We start from the raw sequence: 14,350 nt of genomic DNA, 5'->3' as shown, positions 1-14,350 counted from the left end.
GGTTTTATCATTCCACCAAAAGATTTCATAGGAAACTCATGAATGAAAAATACCTACTATTTTTTTTCTACTGTACAGTAAAATGCAGCCTGTATATAGGTGCAACTTTTGGAGAGAAAGAAACACAGTATTTGCAGCCCAATGATTAAGAACAAGAAGAAGGCTTAGCCAGCTTGACCTTTTTATTCCTTTTAACTGACATAAACATTTAGATTAGCAATTCAGACAGCATACTAACCTTTGTTGTAAGTTAAAACATGCTTAATAAAATTAATTTTAAAGTAAAACACACTTAAGAATTATTTTAAGAAAAACTCCATTCACTCAAATACACTATAAAATCCTCTTATCTTCCCAAATAAATCTGAAGAATTAATTAAACTCAAATTCTAAATTAAATTTTAACAATACTGCTTAGTCTACATTTGGATTTCTATTTAAAATTTAGGAAATGATGGTTTTCCATTTTTAGTTGCAAATAATTTCCTTTTAAAAAGCTTATTTATTTAAAGTCTATTTGAATAGTATAAATAGTATTACACAGATATGGCAAAAATCTGAAAGTGATATTCGAATGCTCATAGTTGGCGGATATTAGTCTACTGTATGGCTAGCAAGTATTAGCTCATGTTCTAGTTCTAGCTCTCTATGAACAAAGCAGTATGTTTCCTCAACTCTAAAAATTAAGGGACTAAAGTAGGCTGAAGAGAATTTTGGAGCTGGAAATATATGAGACTACAGTGGTCCTAAAATAAGAATTTATAAGTAATGTGCACATAGCACTCTAATTTAGTCCTTACCTTTATAGAAAAAGAAACAATTTTTACCTTAGCCAAGAAAAACAATGTATTTCTAATTACACTCATTCTACTTAGGTCCTGATCTTGGGATATTTTATCAGTGAAACTAAAGTTTCAATTGCAGGAACACACTCAAGCTTGGATTCTATTTCTGTATCTAATGATTGAAAACCTACAGTACAGGGGTGTCAAACTCATTTTCACTGGGGGCCACATCATCCTTGCAGTTGCCTTCAAAGGGTCTAATGTAATTTTAGGACTGTATAAATGTAACTACCCCTTAACAGTTATGAGAGAGCTTAGCACTGCCACTGGGTAAAAAAAGGTGGAGGGCTGGATTCAGCCCACGGGCCTTGTGTTTGCCACCTGTGCTATAGTAAAACACTTGAATAATGTTGGTTATAATAACCAATTGGTTAAAATAACCCAATTTAAAGTTTTCTTAAATTTAAAATGGCATATAATCAATTTACATATAACTGGCATCTTAAACTATGAATAAAATGTGCCATGACAGCTTTTTCTCCTTGAACCTTTCATTGCAGTTCTAATACATGTTGACAGGTGACTGTTGTAAAGAAGTTGTTGGAATCTCTCTATTCTGAAGAAAGATTAATGCTCTTCACAATACTGTAGAATCTTAGCAGCTAGACAGTGCTCTAGCACTCTCTTTATATATTCTGCTTTAAAATCTGGATAAGATACAGAATTCTTTAACATCGATTTCTGAAGACATGCACTTGATGACTTGAAATGACTACATACTTCAATCAAGTTTATTCTAATGCCTCAATTACTGGGCCCAGCTGTTGGTATGCAATTAAGTTAGTTGGTCAGACTCATCCCCCTACCCCCTGCCATATTCAGTTCTATCCCAAAGAGATGCAGCACAAAGAACATGAAATAGCACCATCAGTTCTACCTGAAACGGGAAAAAAATATTAGGGAAAATCTTTCTAAGATAAGACTGTTTTCTACATAATATCAGTAACTTTGAACCTGTACTTGATCCTTAAAAATTAAGCATATTGCTCTATCAGCAGGAATCTTCCCAAGTCAAAAATATTTTTTAAACAAATATATTCTGGAATAGTGTTACCTTTGGTGTATAGTGGAAAAACAAGAAAAGTTAGCCATAAAATACATATTAATTTGAAATAGTCTTATCAATTTGACTGATACAACATTCTGATCATTTGTTCTTCAAAGGCCAGTGGACTACAACTATTTTCAAATCAAGTCTTCCCCCAAAGATGACTTTCTATAACATAAAATATAATAGTCTCTTTCACTTAAGGAAGGAAAACTGGGAAGTCAATCTTTGCTCAAACTGCTCCCTCAACATAATATATTTTTTCTTTTATTATTTACATTGAACACACCCTTTTTCTTACCTACTAAACACAAAATTCCTGCCCTGAAAAAATAAAAAGGGAAACAAATACTAAATAAAGGACAAAACAGACCTTATATAGATATTTATATTCATCTTTTGAACACTTCTATTTTGGTGGGCAAGTGAGTAGGCTCAAAGGAGTGTTGAGAAAAAAACACATTAAAATATGAAAATGATATGATAAAAATATAATGTGGATTGCATACATTATTTCTGATGAAACAGATTTCCATCTATACTAGAGTTCCTTTGTGGTTGATTTCAAAAGAATGACTCAAACAAAGAACTTTTTTGGTATATTTGTGGCAAAGCCATTTTATGAAACCAAGTTAGCTGATGATTGAAGGAAGTTAAATTTATAGCAGTTTCTTACTGGTAAGAGTGAAAAATTAATTACCTTCTTCCTTTTTTCACAATTAACAGGATTAATAAGCAGCATCTTTCCACAAAAGGAGAGCAGGGATAGGAGAAGCAATAGTGTCAGAAGTAGGAGTATGAGATTACTACTTTTGTCAGTGTCTTCTAGCTTTCTCAGTACAGCAGTAAAAGATATAATGTCCATGTTCCTTTTTCCATGATACAGGGCACTCACTCCCTGGGCAAATTCCCAGCCTCCTCCTTAGGGAAGGCAAACGACATGCTAGATAATAAGACTTTCCTACCTAGTTCACAGGGCTTTTGTGATATTCTATCACCCACTAGGATCATTGTTTTTCTACCAGGATGAAAATAAGTTAACATCCTTCCCAGGGACAGTATTTGTTCCTATACACTAGGGTTTCTCAACCTTGGCACTACTAACATTTCGGCATTGCGAAGGGCTGACCTATGATGATAGGAGGGTCAGCAGTGCCCCTGGCCTTTATAACCGCTAGATGCCAGTAGCATCTATAGTTGTGCTAGTCAAAAATGTCTCACCTTCCCACCCTTCACCCTATGAGAGCCACTGCTCTAAATCTCAAATTGGGGATGATAATTAGTTTTCAGGAGGGTAATTTGCCCTACTTTTGACATAGTGCTCAGCACATAGTAATAAGGCATCTTAAAGATGTTTTCTTATTAACATCATACTGATGTCTTAAAGGGTTTCCACTCACACTTGTGTTAGTAAAGGCAATGGCTTTAAAGATAGCTGTAGTTTCAGTATTTTATTAGAACTGAAAGATGGCTGGGAGTGGCAATGGGAGAACTACCAACATACCTTGATAGTAATTATTAATATTCCTATGCATTTGATTATTTTAATATTGAAACAACCTCTGTCAAGTAGTTGAAGGTAAGTACCTATATAGCCAGTGCTGGTAGACTGATGTTTATAGAAACGTTAACCTGTAGAGGCCAGATAAGGAAATATCTTCTTGACCCAGAAGACCCATGCCTAGAAAAATTAAAAGCAGGCTTTGGAAAGCATGGAGGAATTCTTTTAAATCAAAAGGAGTGTCAATCTGGATCAACCTTGGATTAAGGTCTATAGTGCACTTGCACAGACTGTTAATTAGCAAAATGCTTTCACATAAGATTATTTTATTTGACCCTCATATCACAGCCCTGTGAATTAGGTAGGAAAGTCTTATTAAATCCATTTTCTAGATAAGGGAACTCAGTATGTCAGTCAGAAACACCAGTGACTAGTTCAAGGCCAAACAGGTAATATTTGGCAGAGTTAGAACCAAATCCCCTATACTGATTTAACATGCATTAACTCATTTATCTCTAACACAACTGCATCAAATAAAATTGTTATCCCCATTTTATAAATGGGGAAATGAAGCTCCTAGAAGTTAATTAGTCTGGGTTTTCTGATACCAATTATCACACCCCAGACAAGGTTTGATAGGACTGATTCCTAAAAAAGAATGAGATACTCTGCACAATGGAACCATTTAGGAAAGAGACTATAACTAGAAGATATACCTGTGTAAAATAAACCCTAAACAAGTTATACTCCAGCAAAGACTTGTAACCACTATTTGCTATGACTAGTGCTTTTTGAGATTTGAACCTTTGTCACTTCCTCAGTGCTCACTTTATTTGTCAACCCTGTTTCCTGATAGTGACCAACAAGAAAAACTTCAGTAAATGAAGGGGACTTTGCATATTTGTTTAAAAAATGGGGTGGGGAGCCCTGGCTGGTGTGGCTCAGTGGACTGAGTGCTGGCCTGCAACCTGGAAGATTGCCAGTTTGATTCCCTGTCAGGGCATGTGCCTGGGTTGTGGGCCAGGTCTGCCATTGGGGGCATGTGAGAGGCAAGTGATCCATGTTTCTCTCACACATCGTTGTTTCTCTTCCTCTTGCTTTCCCTCACTCTAAAAATAAATAATAAAATCTTAAAAACAAACAAACAAACAAACAAATAAAAAATGGGATGTGGAGACAGGAACCCAAGGGGAAAAGCAGGGTATTACATTAAGTCAAATTCCTGGTACTATCAAGAAGAAAATTGTATTAGAAGTAAGTCCTGACAGCCTAGGAACACAAAACTTCATGTATTCCTTGAAAAGTGACAGGCAAGAAGAAACTGCAGGGCAGTCAGTATTCCTGATCAGGGAAGGGGTTTAAATACAACCACACCACCCTATGCCAAAATGATCACTAATTCCCCACATTTAGAAAATGTTATTTTAAAAGACACAACAAAGGACTGAAACATTTTTATTGTACCTTACCCATGCTTACTCGGCCTGTATTCAATTCTTTTAGATTGCCAAAGTTCTAGAATATACTTCTCAGAAAGGAGGACTAGAAATTCCCCTAGGTTTAACCATTAAAGTCCTGAACAAAATTCTGCAGAAAGTACACAATTTGGCGGGATTAGATAGTTATTTGGAACAAAAAAGTATATTCATGGGAAATTCTATCATTTTATAAAGTTAGCATCCAACACTGGCAGTCAGCTCATGCTCTGCTCACCTTCTTTCATAGTGGCTAACGCTGGGTTCTGTCTCTGTGCCAAACACTATTAGGAGCACTTTACATGTATTATCTGATTTACTCCCCAGAACAACTATATGAGATAGAAACTATAATAACACTCATCTTATAGATAAGAAGCCTATGGTTTCAAACTCTAGTTAATACTCTGGAACTGCTGAAAACACAAGGGACTGGGGGGACTAGAGAACTAATTTGGGAAATTAAACAACAAACAAGAAAATCCCCAACTCTTTTCCTACTAGGGATAAAGTATTAAAGAGTGAGAGTTTACATTAAATGCTATTGCCCTAACATGGGGATCAACTTCTGTAATACTGACTAACGATTTTAATTTTCTCAGTAATTCAGTCATTTAAAGCTGAGTTTAAAATTTCCTTGGATAAAATTTAAACTTGGTTTTGATGAATGAATGACTTTATTCATTTTTTCCAACCAATTTAAATCTATACCAACTTATGAAATAATAATTTAAAAAACAGAACACTGAGTCCATGGTCATATTTTTCTATTCCAGGAATAAACCATATCAATCTTATGTAAGTTATGGGCCCTTCCAAAAAAGGTACTGTGTAATGATTATTCTGGACAGTTAAATTACCCCCAGAAACAGAATAATCTGGGTTTTCTTTAGTCCTTATAAAACACTGACCAAGTTACGTGGATTTTTTTCTTTTAAAGAAAACAATAACCTCAAAGATATTTATTAATTATAAATATAATTAACCAACTGACCATCTTAACCAACTGACCAAGTTTAACTATCTGTAATGAGATATTTTTGATATCATGCATCCTTTGATTATAATGTACTGAGAACACATCAGTTCTGTGATACACTGACAAAAAAATGCATAACCTTGATCTAATCATGAAAAAACATCAGAACAACTCAAATTGACAAATGTTCTGCAAATATCTATCAGTACTCATTTAAAGTGCCATGGTCATGAAGCACAAGAAAAAACAAAGAAATTCCCAGATTGGGGTAGATAAAGGAGATGCAACAACTACAACAACTATATAGAATATATAGCATCATGAATTGGATCTTGAAACAGAAAAAGGACATTAGTGAAAAATTGGTTAAATTGAATATGGTCTCCAGTTTAGCCAATAGTATTGTATCAATGTTTATTTCCTGGTTTTTATAAATATATTCTGGCTATAAAGATTGTTAAACTTTAGAGGAAGCTGATTATAGAATATATATAAGCTTAATTCCTTTTACTTCCCACATTTTCTGTAAGGCTAACTTATTTGAAAATAAAAAGTAAAAGTAATAATAATGAAAAACAAAATAGCCCTTTGAATTTAATAAAAGGCATTAAAATATGAATTCAAGATTCACAGTTTGCCTCTTTTCAGTCTTCTTACCACCTAAAGATACAAGATGTCCAAGCTGTGATGATCCTGTCAAATCACAGCATCTGCCAGGTCTCATGCCCTCTTTCTGATCTGAAACTGCCCCTTTGGTTAGGAGAATATTACTACACAAGCGTGGCCACACACTGAACTGAACAGTATCTAAACTAAAGTAACCCACCAACATATTGACCAGAATTTGACAAAACTATGCTTCACTGGTTTTTCTTAAAAAAAAAAAAAAAAAAAGATACAAGGGCAATTTTACTATTGAATGTTATAGGTAGTTTTTATCAGAAAACACTTTGTATATGCAATTATATCACAGCTTCTGAATTAATGCTATACACTGAAATCTTTAACTATCATATTTGAATTTATCTGAGTCTGTCTACCTAACTGCCGGAATTCTGCTCTTAAAAAAGTTTATGAAAGGGAATAGACAGGGGAGGATCTGGGAGGAAGAAAAGTAAGGAAGCACCAGCCCTGGGTAATTCTGATATTTCATTTTAAAAAGCCAGAAAGTCAAACACTTTCCTGAATTATTCACTAATTATTTCATTGTCATGCTTTCCTCAAGCCAGAGGAGACACTTATGAAGGACTAAGTAAAACAACGACTGGACATAGGGTCAACTCTTGAGAACGCTGGCCCTTGTGGGCTATATATATACAGGATCCTTCATGAATTACCAAGTCTATAAAACCAGCTCTATAGGCACATGATTTTCTCATCCTGTAAAATGGTGACAGTATTTCCCACACCTCACAGAATTTGTCATGAGCAACCAAAGCAGGACTGAAATCTGGATGCTGGGCTATCTGCTTGGTTCACTCATTAACTACACAAGTCATAGACTTCTGGGTCTCCTGCAATTATTCAAACTGTGCAAGTTAAGCCAGTGATTTTCAAGGAACAAATGTAATATGAAAAAAAAAAAAACCCAACAAAACCAAGTGTCTGTTAAATATCTAATATGTATTTAGGTAGGCATACAAAGCAGGTCCTAGTAATAATAACACTTCATTAATTTATGGTGATGCTGACCCATCACTTAAGATTTAATTATTTTCTCAGAGTTTCACCTTTATTTCTCAGTATCTAAACAAATGTTTATAATCTGTTCTTTATAGATAACTTGGATACAATGTAGAAAATTCTAGTTTTTCTACTGTTCTAATGTATAACAGGCCTTGAAATATAATCAAAGGCCTCAAAAATCATTACAACTAGTTTCAAGGTTGAATGCTGTATAAATGTTTGATTCTCAATAAGGGAAAAAATGGTGCAGCTAAGTAAAATTAAGATTTAGTATATGCAGTTCCTGCCCTTACAGGAAAGTTAATAGTTTCACAACTCCATTATAAACTATCTTTAAAAGGTATGGGAAAAAATGTAGTTGAAAATTCAAATTACAATTGAATCTCCAATACTGCTTCTAAGAGTAAAGTTAGCTACTGACAGAGAATCATTACTAGAAGATAACTGTTACTAATCTCACCAACAAACAAAAGTTTCATCTTATGAGAGTTCTAGTTTTCTTTGCTTCATGAAAAGTTCTAAAAGTAGAAGCTGATCTTTCATTGACCAAATAATAATGTTTTCTCCATAAATTTTTACAACAGTAATTTACAGCCATTGTGAGGAGCTAAGTACATCTACTTTTTAGCTAAGTGAATATTTCAAATCTGTATGGTATTCATATTTAACTCTTTCATTAGGAAAACAGTACATACATACAGCTGGGCTATTTCTACAAATTTCCTCTCTAATTATTATTGTATTTTTACATTACAAATACATCAATAGGTAAATTATGATCAATTTAAATTATGATCATAATTTGTAACTCTCCTCATCACTGATTTACAGTAACTGCCACTTTATACATACACAAGAGAATGAACATTTCCTCCTCACAAACAGATTAGAAAATGATTAAAAAAAAAAAAGGAACACATCATTGGGCAACATGTCAGTATTCTAACAAGCAGATTCAGTTTTTCATGAATTTCCTATAGAAAGAAAACATTCTCAATTATCTTTCTTTTAATAAAAATAAAATGACTAAAAAAAAACTGCTGGGAACTATCATTGTTCATTTTTTAGCAGAAAGAGCACCCCCTCGTGTTCCCATAAATTACCAAATCTAAAATTATTAAATCTCTTCCCACCATATCAGAGGAAGAACAAAATATTGAGGTAGAAACATTAGTTAAAATCCTTATAAAGTAAGAGTCTCAATATTAAAAAAATTCTTTATATTTTTTCCCTATCTTGTGAAAATGTTTAAACAGTAGACTGAAGTTATCCCAAAGGTCTAGATCTCTTTGAGAGTAATTCAGGAGATTTATGGTAAAAACAAAAACAAAAAACAAAAAAACAATTCTGAATAAAACTGTCAGCACCAAAGTACAATGGCAGCACCATCATTCTCAAACCTAGTAACTCAAAAGAAAACAACACACAATATTAAGTTCCAAAGCATGTAAAAAACACACACGCAAATACTGCAGCTTAGATGGAAAAGTATTACAAATGAAGAGTTTTCAGCTCTGCTGACAGGCAATAAACACCCAGTTATTTTTCTTATGCGTTCTTAAATACTGACAGGAGGTGCGAATCAGTGTAAAGCCTCCCTAAAAATACAAAACCCTTGGAACTTGAGATTTATTCAGCCTTTTCTCTAAAACAGAAGGAAATGCAGTTCATACATAATACACTTCTAAAGCTGAATGTGAAACAATATGAAACAATTAAATATAAGTGATCTGATTAATTATGATCCAAATCATTCCTTTTACAAACTTACATTTAACCTCAGGCACTGACAATGTTACACTAAAAATTAAACCAGAGAACACCTACCTCTTTATTCCATGGTTTATCACAAGCCAGACAAACGACCTTCTCAGCAGAACATAAAATCCAGATAGTATTTAAAGCATCTTCCAATTACACTTGGAATCACACACTGAATAGCTGTCTGCTCAGTGTTCTTTCACTTAAGCATCTCATAATGTGTGTGGGTGAGCCTGTGTTATGCAAAATAGGTAAACACTATATAATTCTAGATTCTATTGGCTGAAGTGAGAATTCACTTCTCTCTCACTTCCTCCTTAAGGAAGTCTGTGGCCCAAAACGGAAGAAACGGAAGTCAGCAGGAAGCACAGAACAATTTTTAACACAGGCTTACTTTGAAGTTATGGAATTAGGTACTTTAAAAGGGATTATATTCTATTTCTTAAAAGGCTGATTTAATTAACTATATAAATGCTCTATAAATGTCAGAAGTATAGCTATGACACTAACCTACCTTTTCATGACAGTGTAATAGCCTAGCCTATTTTAACAGATTGGGTATAATAATCTGTTAAGAAACACTCCATTAAAAAAAAACCCCACAAGAATCAATACAATTCATATGTGAAGAAAGAGTGCCCCCTTTTAGCACTAGCAAATGAATCAGGTATTTTGGTTTTGTTATAAAACACTATATATCCCAGGCACAAGAATAGGTGAAAATTCAACCTCATTTTCAACTGACCAGCTTTATACTTTAAAATAAATCAGATTCATTAGCTGCTCATGAACACGGAGAAACGACAGCAGTACCCAGAGGTGAACTGGGAGGATACAAGCTTCATCAAATACCTACTTCAGATTATCCTATTTGGATAGGATAACTTCATTTGGATAGGGTAAACTTCATTTGAGTAGTTCTTGCCTGCTACTACTCCAGATTATCCTATACCTTATGTGTTTTCTTATGGGGAAGGGTTGTGCAAGAAACTAGTTGATTCTTTTACACAGCCAAAGATTAACTTGCTTTGTGCTTAATTACATTTAAGATTTTTTAAAACATGCTAAATTAAGTCCTAAGAGTAAATGCTAGTTCAAGCTTGTTTAAAAAGCTGCATATGCAAATCATCTATACCAGTGATTTTCAACCTTTTTCATGTTATGGAACACATAAAATATTACTAAGATTCTGTGGCACACCAAGAAATGTATTTTTTGCCAACTTGACCAAAAAATAGATACAATTTTGATCTATTTACACAAAAAAGGAATTACCTACCCTTTTTGTTCTGAAGTGACTTTTAAAAATATCAAATGTCTAAACTTATATATGAGGATTTCTGGTAACAAGAATTAACCAATCAAACACAAGTTTATTATGCAATGTGACCAATAAGATGCAATTCTATTATGACCTATATATTTATGGTTCAGGACAGGACATTCACACTGAATGGCTACTGTCATCTTTTTATTTCACAATGTAAGGGAAGAGTGGTCAGTGCCCCCTGACTAAATAGTTAGTATTGCATGTCTTAAAAATCCTTGCAGCACACTGGTTGAAAATCATTGATCTATACTATCTACCCATTAAACATATTCGACTTGAGTCTAGGGGCAGATATTCTCCTATATAAAAATACTGTTGGTGGTCCTAAGTCTAATAATATCTTGTCACCTAATGCCTTGGTACAAGGTGAACCACCCTCCACTTCACAGCAGCAAGTTTAATTCTGTTGCTTCCCAGCATTCCACAACTGTGTCACAACCCCTGAAGCTGTTCTTCAGTAAATCTGCGTAATGTTTCTTTTGCTTGTTCTGCTGGCAGCAGGCCCACAGAGGCTACTGTGACATAAATCTGCTCAGGTATCCTGCTTTTGTCCAACATAGATACACATCCAGTCCAGGAAACACATCCATACATATGATCCGCACATATTCTAAGATTCTGCTGTTTGGTGAGTCTGCCTTGGTCATGTGATTCTAGTCTGTTGAAACTACTCAAGAAGCCGGACATGACAGGCCCAATACTCATACGAAACGGAATGTAGTTGTGACTGTGCCACAACAAAACCTGAGGACCTGCCATCCTTTAGACCAACACACTGACTCTCTTATTAATTGTAAGAATGTAATTCTTGTTCAATTCTTACGGCAACCAAGGTATCAATAGCTCACGTGAACTACCTTAATGATTGAGAAGAGCATTAAGAGTATGAAGATTCCTCATGTATATCAAGCTCTATTTATAAAAAATAATCTATCTCCTAAGGGAATATATTTTTCTTAAAGAGCTCTTACACATCAAAAACAAAACCTCTTTTTTTTTTTTCCCGAGAATGTGAACTACTTTTATAATAGGACAAGAGAGAGAAGGGCTGGAATTAATTTTTAAGTTTTTCTTTCCCAATCTGAATTCTGATTTTTTTTTGGTAAAGAACTTCCTTCTTTTTGCTTTTCACATATGCTGTATTTACAGTGATGTCTGATTAATAACACCATGGAGACCAGTCAAATACAAAAACAAAACTGTAATGAGCTTTCTTGGCTGGCGGGAATCAGTTTCCAAACTTGAACAGATGAACCTACATCTAAATGACCTTTCCCATCACTTCTCCCATATCTGGCTTGGCTCAAAGGTGTCTGAAAACTTCCTTGTCTTCATCTACAATGTCTGAACTTCTGGGAATTACCTCAGTTGAGACCAAGGAGCAACGATCAACTTCCAACACACTGTGAAAATGTTCAAAAATTACTCCAGAAAAAACTAAAACAAACCTCCCCCTCCCTCCCCACAACTGTGCACTTACCCCACAATTTCTAGGCCTTTTCAGTTGTTTTTCTTTTCTTTTTCTTATGGTCCTATTTTTCTTCTTATTTAGCTGTGGCCTAGGTTTTGATTTTACCCTTGAACACAACTGACCTCCTAGAGCTTGCTTCTTCTTTAATGATGTCTGAGTACTTCTAAGGAAGCAATGAAGCACTCATTCCTCACAGGCCCTTTGCTTCTAGCCACACCCACAGCAGGTGTGTAAATTATTCCATCCTTTAGTTGTGCCTCACTGGTGACACTTAGGTAATGTTCCTCTAACCTAAAAGGTAAACTCACATAGAAAGCATTTGTTATTCTGCAGTAACTCCTTCCCGAATATCTACATGTGTCAAGGTTTTTACTTGTCCAATCCATCTAACTCTAATCTTTTTGAGGAGAAGGTACCATACACTGAAGCCTAAGATTTTTCAGTAAGGCGTAATTCTTCCTCACTGGGACAGGGAGAAGAAAAACAATCACTGGTTTAACTGTATCATATCACATTTTAAAGCTGGAAAGAACCTTAAAAAATAACCTGCTCAACTTGCTCAATTTTCCTTCCAATTCCCTCTATTTTATAGATGAGAAAAAATCTATATCCAGAGAGGGTAAGTTATTGATGAAGGTCACTAGGCTAAGTAAATAGACCTTTCTGACTACTATACTAGTTTCATTAGTTTTGGAGGCAATAACACAAACTCTAAAGAACAGAGCAGTCAGCCAACAAGTAACTCATACCTTGCATTATGTAAGTACAGTATTATCACATGAGATGGCCAAATCTTCACCTCTAGTTTTATTCTCTGCTGTGCGTTATTATAATTTTATACCAGAAAGAGAGAGCTAAAAATAAGTCAAATAAAAAATACAATTAGCAAACCATGGAGATTTGTTTCTTTCTGCTCACCAGATAGGCCATGCCTCCCCAAATTAGCTGTTCACACTCTCACTTTATGGACTTTGCTAATGTGGAAGTCTCCTTAAACAAAACAAAGAAATCTATATACCAAAAGTACTGCCACACAGAGGACCTGAATAGATACTTCACCAAAGAGGATATATGAAAAGACATTCAACATCAATCATGATCAGAGAAATGCAAATTAAAGCCACAATGAAATACTGCCTCATATCTGTTAGAATGGTTAGCATCAATAAATTAACAAACAAGTGCTGGTGAGAATGTGGAACCCTTGGATGTTGGTAGAAATGCAGATTGGTATAGCCCCTACGGAAAACAGTACTGAGGGGCCTCAAAAAGTTAAAAATGCAACTGCCTTATGACCCAGTGATTCCACTGCTGGGTATATATCTGAAGAAACCCCAAAACAGTAGTTCATAATAATATATAAACCTCTACATTCACTGCAGCATTATCTAATAGCCAAGTTATGGAAGCAACCCAAGTGCCCATCAATAGATGAGTGGATAAAAATGTTGTGGTAAATATATATAATCTCACTATTTGCAACAGCATGGATGGACCTAAAGGGTATTATGCTAAGTGAAATAAGTCAGTCAGAGAAAGACAAATACCATATGATTTCATTTATATGTGGAATCTAAAGAACAAAATAAACAAACAAAATTGAAATAGACTTAATTGATACAGAGAACAGACTGATGGTTGCCAGAGGGAAAGAGATTTGGGGAACTGGGTGAAAATCGTGAAGGGATTAAGTACAAATTGGTAGTCACAAAACAGTCACAGAGATGTAAGTACAGCATAGAGAATACAGTCAATAATACTATAATGACCATGTACGGTACCAGGTAGGTACTGGAAATACTGGGGGGGCCACTTTGTAAAGTTTATAATTGTTTAACAACTATGTTGTACACTTGAAACTAATACAAAATCATACTGAATGTAAGCTGTAATGGAAAAACAAAATTTCAAAAAAGAAAAATAATGGAATGCCACAGATAACCTAAAGTACAGGAAAAATATTTGCAAATCACCTGATACAGATAAATCTGTATCTACATACAAATATATAAAGACTCTCCCAATTAAATAATAAAAAAATAAAAAACCCAATTAAAAATTGGTAAGGGATATGAACAGACATTTCTCCAAAGAAGAAATACAAATAGCCAGTAAGTACATGAAAACATACTCAACATCATTAGTCATTAGGAAAATGCCGATCAAAAGTACAATGAGATACACTCCACACTCCCTAGGATGGCTATGATCAAAAACAGTTAATGACAAGAATTGGCAAGGATGTAGAAAAGTT

At 34.5% G+C, this 14,350-nt stretch overlaps 1 protein-coding gene across 2 annotated transcripts in view; it reads right to left on the bottom strand.

Moving 5' to 3' along the window:
- PELI1 (pellino E3 ubiquitin protein ligase 1) overlaps positions 1 to 14,350 on the bottom strand; it is a 54,647-nt gene that overhangs the window by 14,724 nt on the left and 25,573 nt on the right. Inside the window, exon 1 of one of the 2 annotated variants that reach the window (XM_045828403.1) lies at positions 9,362 to 9,449. The exons of the other annotated variant lie outside the window; for it this stretch is intronic. The gene's annotated coding sequence lies outside the window, so the exon portion shown is untranslated. Of the gene's footprint in view, positions 1 to 9,361; positions 9,450 to 14,350 lie in introns of those variants that run through there. 2 annotated transcript variants of the gene reach the window in all.

The sequence above is a fragment of the Phyllostomus hastatus genome, unplaced genomic scaffold (assembly GCF_019186645.2).
Source record: "Phyllostomus hastatus isolate PE091 unplaced genomic scaffold, TTU_PhHast_1.1 phas_scaffold_78, whole genome shotgun sequence".
Taxonomy (NCBI): domain Eukaryota; kingdom Metazoa; phylum Chordata; class Mammalia; order Chiroptera; family Phyllostomidae; genus Phyllostomus; species Phyllostomus hastatus.
Note: the sequence above shows the minus strand (reverse complement) of the source record. Positions and strands in the feature narration are given on the sequence as shown.